This window comes from Halyomorpha halys, unplaced genomic scaffold, assembly GCF_000696795.3.
Source record: "Halyomorpha halys isolate HHAL.00 unplaced genomic scaffold, Hhal_1.1 Scaffold450.1, whole genome shotgun sequence".
Lineage (NCBI taxonomy): Eukaryota > Metazoa > Arthropoda > Insecta > Hemiptera > Pentatomidae > Halyomorpha > Halyomorpha halys.
In genome coordinates this window covers 380,562-388,521 of record NW_027111919.1, presented here as the reverse complement: position 1 = coordinate 388,521, position 7,960 = coordinate 380,562, and the positions used below count along the sequence as shown (strand labels likewise).

At 24.9% G+C, this 7,960-nt stretch overlaps 1 protein-coding gene across 10 annotated transcripts in view; it reads right to left on the bottom strand.

The window, feature by feature from the left end:
- Window positions 1-7,960, bottom strand: part of LOC106682909 (CAP-Gly domain-containing linker protein 1) — a 457,329-nt gene that overhangs the window by 172,463 nt on the left and 276,906 nt on the right. The window lies entirely within an intron of this gene.

The following is a 7,960-nucleotide window of genomic DNA, read 5'->3' as shown; positions in this document are numbered from 1 at the left end:
AAATTCATTTATATTAAAAAAAAAAAATAATAAAAGAAATGTAGAAATGTAAATATACTGGTACAAATCATCTCTTTTTAACAAAACAATGAAAAATTATACTGACAACTGAAAAACCTAAGCTATCTGAAAATGTTTAGAAATAAAATTTTAAACTATTATTATCTTAAATTAAAAATAATTTTTCACTTATAAGTGAAGGATAAAATCAGTATGAATCAATATTTAATGCTCAAGTGGACAAATCTTTAAAATTTATTTAACACAAAAATTAGATTTTTGGGTAATAATAGAAATGGATTGAGAACACATTAATAATAAAATAATTTATACTTATAAGAATCCCGAATAGGAAAAATGTAATATAACATTGTGCGAGAAGAAAAAAAAAAAGATAAATAAAATTATTTTAAAAAATAATATTTGAAATATATTGTATTTATAAGTCATAGTTAATTATTGTTTGAAAAAATGAAGAAAAGTACAAAAACTTTTTTTTTTTATAATTTTTAATTATGGTAGTGTTTATTTACACATCATGGACTGATAAGTATTTTGCATATGTTAGCAACCCGATGTATATGAGCAGAATTGTGGAATACAGCAGTTCTCTCAGCAAAATGTGAAGGAGTTCATTTTATGCAATAATTACCCCATAATTATGAGCATAACCTTTTTAATCAATTGTCAACAATTACGTTTATTAATTAGTACGACAAAGAACCTCGATATTGTTGACAAGGTTTAGCGGGTTGAAACGACCTCCAAAAATTGACATACTGAACTCATTTGTAAATCGCAAGCCATTTGTATAGAGCAATCAGGAAACTTCTGTTGCATATTCTTGGAACTAACGAACATTATATACCTATGACAGTTAACAGGAAATATTTAACTTGTTTATTAATTTTTTAATACGTAGAAGTAGGCAATGAAAGTAGATAGTGATATTGAAAAAATGAAATAAATTTTTAGCAACTAAAATTAAATTTAATAATGAACCAGAATGCATATGGTTTAATACACAGTAAAATCTAGCTTGACTAGTTGTAAAAACCAAACTTTTCAGAAATAAAATAGATTTTTTATTGAGTTGACTAGGTTTAACATTTACGCTGACATTAGATTTCAATTCAAACTAAAAGGTTATTGAATAAAAAAATTTTTTTTTTTTTAGATAAATAAATTATTTTTTGTTTAAGATTAGGCACTTAAATTAAAACATAATACTACAAAATTTTTTTTTTATTTATTGATATTTACAACTCTACATAAATACATCAAGTAGATTTGAGGAAATCATAATGGTATGGTACAAGCATGTAGAGAAACTACCCAAAAACTACTCAGTTTTATCAAAATCTTTAGCAATCTAGTTTGAGAAAATCTTTAGCAATCTAGTTTGAGAAAATCTTAAACAATTTTAAAATCAATTATCTAAATTGGTACTTCGATACTTGGTTTGTCGATTTTATAAAAAATGCTTAAAACGCTTATTTCCGAACTACCCATTGTTAGCACTCTAAAAACATTTTTACAATATCAGGTCTCGAGGCCATCTTCTTTTCAGACGCCTCGGAGGATTGTCCGGAATAAAAGAGGAAGCGAGATTAGAAACTAATGGGTTTGACTGTTTAGGGAGTTTGTAATGGAAGGATTGATATCTGGTTCGGGCTAGATCGGTTACAAATGGAACATTAAGGTCTTAGTGGATGATTTTATTTGTGACAAAGTAGGGAGCATTTATAAAAAAAATAAAGATAAAATATTTAAAATAATATTAGTCAGTAATAAAATTAATAATATAATGCAAATTGGGACTGCAATAGAAAAAAAAAATTTGATTTATTAAATGCAATGTATGATTGTAAAAATATGGTGGTTTTGTGATGAGTGAAAAGCAAGTAAAAATTAGGGGGCGAAACGTTTGATAAGAATGATGATAGTGAGAGGAAAGGACCGAAAGAAAGTTGGGTTTTATTTTTTTTTTTTTTACAATAACAAATCTTGACTTATAAAGATTGACAGAGCTAGAAATTCGTAATAGTTAACTATAGACGAAAGTTTATAAAAATGACTATAGTATCTTAAGTCAATTATTCAGATCAAATTATGAAAATATTGAAGTCAAAGGGAATACAATTTGTTTTTCAGTTTCAATCGTAAATTATATTTTTGTAAAAATATCCTGGAAGCTATTAAAAGTGAGTTTCAACACGACATATTAGAATGATAAGGTATAGGATTAATTTTTTTATTAAAATCTGTGGCGCTACAACCCATGGAGGGTCAAGGGTTCTATACTTTGTAAGGAAGTAATTTTATTTGAAAAACGATTATGCAAGGAGGTGACTTTTTTTAATTCAATAAATAATAAAAACATTATGTTTTAAATTCCACCTCAACAGTTAAAAGCAGATTTCATTTTTTACTTTATTGCTCTAAAAATTTATTATTTTAATAATCAGCTATAAAAGTTGACTTTAATTATTATAAAATTTTGTTTTATTTACCTATTCAAAAATTTATTGAATTTTCTCAAAACATCGAGGAGTTTTTAAAGTTTTGACGAGCAGTATGATTAAATTTAAACTTATAAATATAATTATTTTTTATATATGATTGTTTGAGAGTGGTTTAGTTTATTATCAATTTACACAATTTTGATCCTTTTTTTCTCTCAACTTTTATTCTTTAAAATTCTCCAACGTTTCGGCCCTCAGGCCATTCTCAAGGATAAAACCTATAAATTTTTTTTTTTATATAACAATTACATTATTTCCTTAGACTACACACTGATTTCTTTGGCCATACGTTCAATATTGATGTCATTGCTTTTATAAAAAACCCAAAATTGTTAAAATAATATCATAATCACTTCATAAAATTTTGTTTTTAAATAGGTTTCCTACTTACATAACTTTTTTTTAATAAATTGATATCCTAGATTTAAAACTTTTTTACAAAACACTTTCCCTTCTTTCATTTATATTTACAGCTTAAAAACAGAACCTACCTTCTTACGATTCTGATTACCTTCTTACATTCTTACGATTAGACATATTTTCGAAGAGTGTATTCACTATTTGCCATCATTAATTTACATTTTTAATATAATTTAACTAACGTTCATTTTTAATTATTTTGCTTACATTTAAAATCCATAATTAATATATTCTTATTTTATGTGTATTTTTTTAACATACATATACCCCCCTCTCTATTTTGTTTTTCCACATATTTATTCACCTATTCATATTTTTATTAGTGTATATTTATTTTATATATACATTTGTACAATTTAAGGATTTGAAAATTTATCTATTTACTAACTTTATTATATATATAATAATTACATATTTATTTTGCTCAAAATTTCTGAAGTGTGTAGTTAAAGGAAATAATGTAATTGTTATATAAAAACAAAAAAAAAATTTGTAGGTTGTATCCTTGAGAATGGCCTGAGGGCCGAAACGTTGGAGAATTTAAAAGAATAAAAGTTGAGAGAACAAAAGGATCAAAATTGTGTAAATTGATAATAATTATTTTTTGTAACACTTATAATTATAAAAAAATCGTGTATGTGAATTTAATCTCATGAGTTAAGGGCTAATTTCATTTTTAACTATGGTCCTGTAAAATGTTATTATTTTTTATACTTTGATATTGATAAAGTTATTTTAGTTTTGTTTATCTATTCCAAAATGTATCGATTTTTTTTTGACATTAAGGTGGTCTTAAATTTTTTAATGATATATTATTTGTTACGGAAATTGATTAATGCATTTCAAAATTACTTGCTACCGATAAATAATTTCTGTTGTATTTATTTTATAATATATGTTATAAAATTGCATGGATTATACAGTAGGATTTTTTTTGTAATAAATCAAATATAATAATATCATTTTTCATACCTCGTTTCTATCCATCAAAGCTTCAAATATTCTTTTATTCATTGTTTACATACAGACTAAATAAACGTATTGCGAAGAAAATTGTTCAGTGGACTAAAGGGTACAAATAGAGAGACATTATACTGAGGGAGACAAATCAGCACATTACTTCAAACCGACAACGATGACTGACCACATCACTACCCTAAGCTGAGAATTATAAAGGACATTACCTCTGGTCGTTCTCAGGGACATCAGACAGACAATATCTCATAGCTAGGGAGCCCAACCTTTTTACACGCACCATTAACTTCTTCGGTCATGGTCTCTTTTCTAAATGTTGTCCATGTTAAGGCATAATCTAGTCGGACTTAGTGGTGTTAAGTTCCGAAAATGTTTTTAGAAATGTGGAATATTCTAAACAAAGCCTCAAGCATCTCAAAATGATCATAACTAACTACCCAGACTACGTAAAGACTGTAAACCACAAAATCACACCAGAGATAACACATCCCACGTTAACAGCCTAATATATATAACCGAGTGACTTGTAGTGATTTATTTCGTTAGTGCGAAGTAGAATGATGATGTAAAATGACCTACACTGGTTAATTTCGTTGATTTCAGTACGTATGGTGCCTAAATTAATGGGTTGTTTAATAATTAATAATTATCTGCTATTTTAATATTGTATATTTAAGTATTTGTTTGAATTATTCTGATAACAAAAAGTTTATTATATTATGGAAATTATTTGGGGTAATTCTTTGTTTATTTTACTAAAAAAAAAAAAAAAAAATTGCCTTAGAATAGACTTACTATTTCTCTGGATGTGTATATGATTCCTGGATTTTTATAAGGAAAAAATATCAAAATCTGTGCTTAAATACGTGTTTATTTTTACATAAATATGTACTAAAAACGAAATATTTAATATTAAAAAGATCAAAACTACGTTAATTTAAATGCAAAAATCCTGAAAATAAAAAAATACAAAAAGCCTAGGTTTGTGTCACTAACTTAATATAATTTGATTTAAACCAAATATAATTAAATCTCTAACGCTTGTAGTGATTGAAAGAAATAAAATCGCTAAACTAAGTTCATGAACTTTCATAACTAAACATGCTTATTTTAGACTTTCCAGAAAATAATCATAATTTTTATTCTTGAATTCTTTTTTTTTTTTTTTTTTTAATACTAATATAATTTTTTTTTTAATTGTTACATCAAGCAGAATTCAGCAACATTAAAATAAATAATAAAAAGCAAAGGAAAAATTTAAGAAATAAAATCGCTAAACTAAGTTCATGAACTTTCATAACTAAACATGCTTATTTTAGACTTTCCAGAAAATAATCATAATTTTTATTCTTGAATTCTTTTTTTTTTTTTTTTTTAATACTAATATAATTTTTTTTTTAATTTCATGAAAAAAGTACCAACAGAAAGGGAAGTGCAATGGACTAGGAGTAAAATATGAATTTAAAAGAAAAATAAACATAAAAATTGTGAAATATTAAGAAACATGTAAAATAAAATTTGTTTTAAATCGCGAATGACGTTACAAAGTGGAAACATGTATATAAAAATTGTAGAAAAAATATGTGAAAATATTAAAATCTCATCCCTAATAATTCCTTAAATTACAAAGATTATGAATACTTTTTTTTCTGTGCAAATATACCAGTTTTTCATAATAAACGTTACTTCGATTTAAATACTGATTAGCAGGTACGGGACAAAATTTCTTCCTCAATATAAAAATCATATTTTATGAATTATTTTCTACTTTGAAAACAATTTTTTATTTTACATTTCATGAATGGCTACAAAGTTTCCTTCCGTCATTAGTGATAGTAATAGTTTCCAAAATACTTCTCAAAAATTATAAACTTCGTAAAACATAACATGGCAAGGGAGTGGGAAACATTAACTTTAAATGATATAAAGATAAACAAAAGAATGTTTCTATCATTAAAAAAAATTATCGAACAACTAATAATTTAAAGACAATGATCTACATTTAACAAACTTTTTAAAGTGTTTAATATATAAATTTAAAAATGTCGGTGTATTAAAAACCAAAAAAAATGTGGTTTAATCTGTCACTGTCAAATTATTTAAGTTACAAGTAGAAGTAAAATTAGTTACCACAATCCAAGCAAAAAACAAAATTTATAAATAAATTAAATAAAAATTATAATATTGCTTTATTTTGAAAATATCTTAGAGGAGAGTCTATAAAATCCATCCCCCTACCGTTGAATGCTGACATAACACCAAATTTAATTAAATAAAAATTTGTTGTATATGAATATTCAGTGATAATAGTTCAAAAATATTCCAAATCGTGGTTTATAAAATAATATATAATTTAAAAATTGAATTATTGACAAGAAACATACGAATATTCGTTGATAGTTGTTCAAAAATATTGCTAATATTAATTTGTAAAATAAATTATGTATAGTTTATAAATTGAATGTTGACAAAACACCGAGTTTTACTTAACAGAAATTTGTAGAATACAAATATTCAATTGTAGTAGTTCAAAAGTATTCCTAATAGTAATTTATAAATAAATTATATTAGACTCTTCTAATTTTGAAAAATTTCGACGAATATAATTAAGAGAGGCGAAGTCAATTGCAGCGCTATCTATCGACGGCTTGCTCAACTTAAAAAAAGTAGAAAGTATAGTCTAACACCACTAGATAGCGCCACATTACAGTAATAAGAAGTATTCTTTATAATATTTTATAACTTAAAATTAAAATAATGAACTTTTGGGGAAACAAGATATTCTTTATAGTAATAAATTTATTATAACTATAAATTTTATGAAGTAAATGAAATTAGCCTTTAAGTGGTGAGGTAAAATTTATAGATATATTGGATAAGGTGAAGCCAAATGGACAAAATTTTTCTTTATTTATTTAATTAAAAATAATCCAAACTAATTAACCATTACTTAATTCTCCCCAAAAAATGTATAAAGTAATAATAAATGAATGCAATCGATGAATAGATTTTATTCACCTTTATTTTTTAATTTTCATAATTTGACCTAAATAATGGACCATGCTTAACAAAACATAGAAAAAGTTCAATATCTTGTTGGCCAATATATATATATCCATATATGAAAACAGGAAAGAGAGATAAACAAAAAAATATAAATTATACTGGAAATATCCAAGGAGTATATCAATACAGTTTTCACACAACTGAATTGGTGGCCTTTAACTTTCGATGGACATTGTAAATTGATTAAAGTAACTATTTTAAAATAAAATATTAAGACATATTAAAGCATGAAATATAAAGCTTTGGAATTAACTATTCAAAATTAAAATGCCAGTTCTAGTAATTCCTTACATAATTATTGAGGGTAAAACAACAGTGAAATACCACTAGTTGATATTTAAATAGGTAGAAAAAAAAGAAACACTGTTATTTCGTTATTGAACACAAATTGTTTATCTTTAAATTGTATATAGTTAAGGATAAAAATCGTTTCTGAGAAATATAGAACATATTATAAGCAACTTAAAACTTTTAGGTATGTGTTAAATATGCTTCATTTTAAAACAATATTAAGTATATTTCTTGAAAAAGAAAATGTATAGAACACAGTGCTTGTATATATCTTATGTATGATCTACAATATTTTATGCAAAAGGAATCAATTGCCCAGAAAATATTTAATTATAATAGCATCGCATGGCTATATGTTAATATTAAATTAATATAAATAAAGTATATAATTATAATTAGTAATACAGTATAACATATAAAATTGAAAATAAATGATGTGTACTAGACACCAAAAGCTTAATAATATCAAAAATTGAAATATCAGCAAATCTTTCAAAAAAGTTTTTTTCTTCTCTATACTTTCTCCTACCTGGGGGAGAAGACTTAAGGGGCTTCGGCCACTCTCCAGATTTTTTTTTTTCCTACAGAAAATCAATACTCTAGAACCTTTAGAGGTATCTGAAGTGGTTCAATTAGGCACGGTGGAATTCATATGGGATACTACAAGTAACTGAATATATATA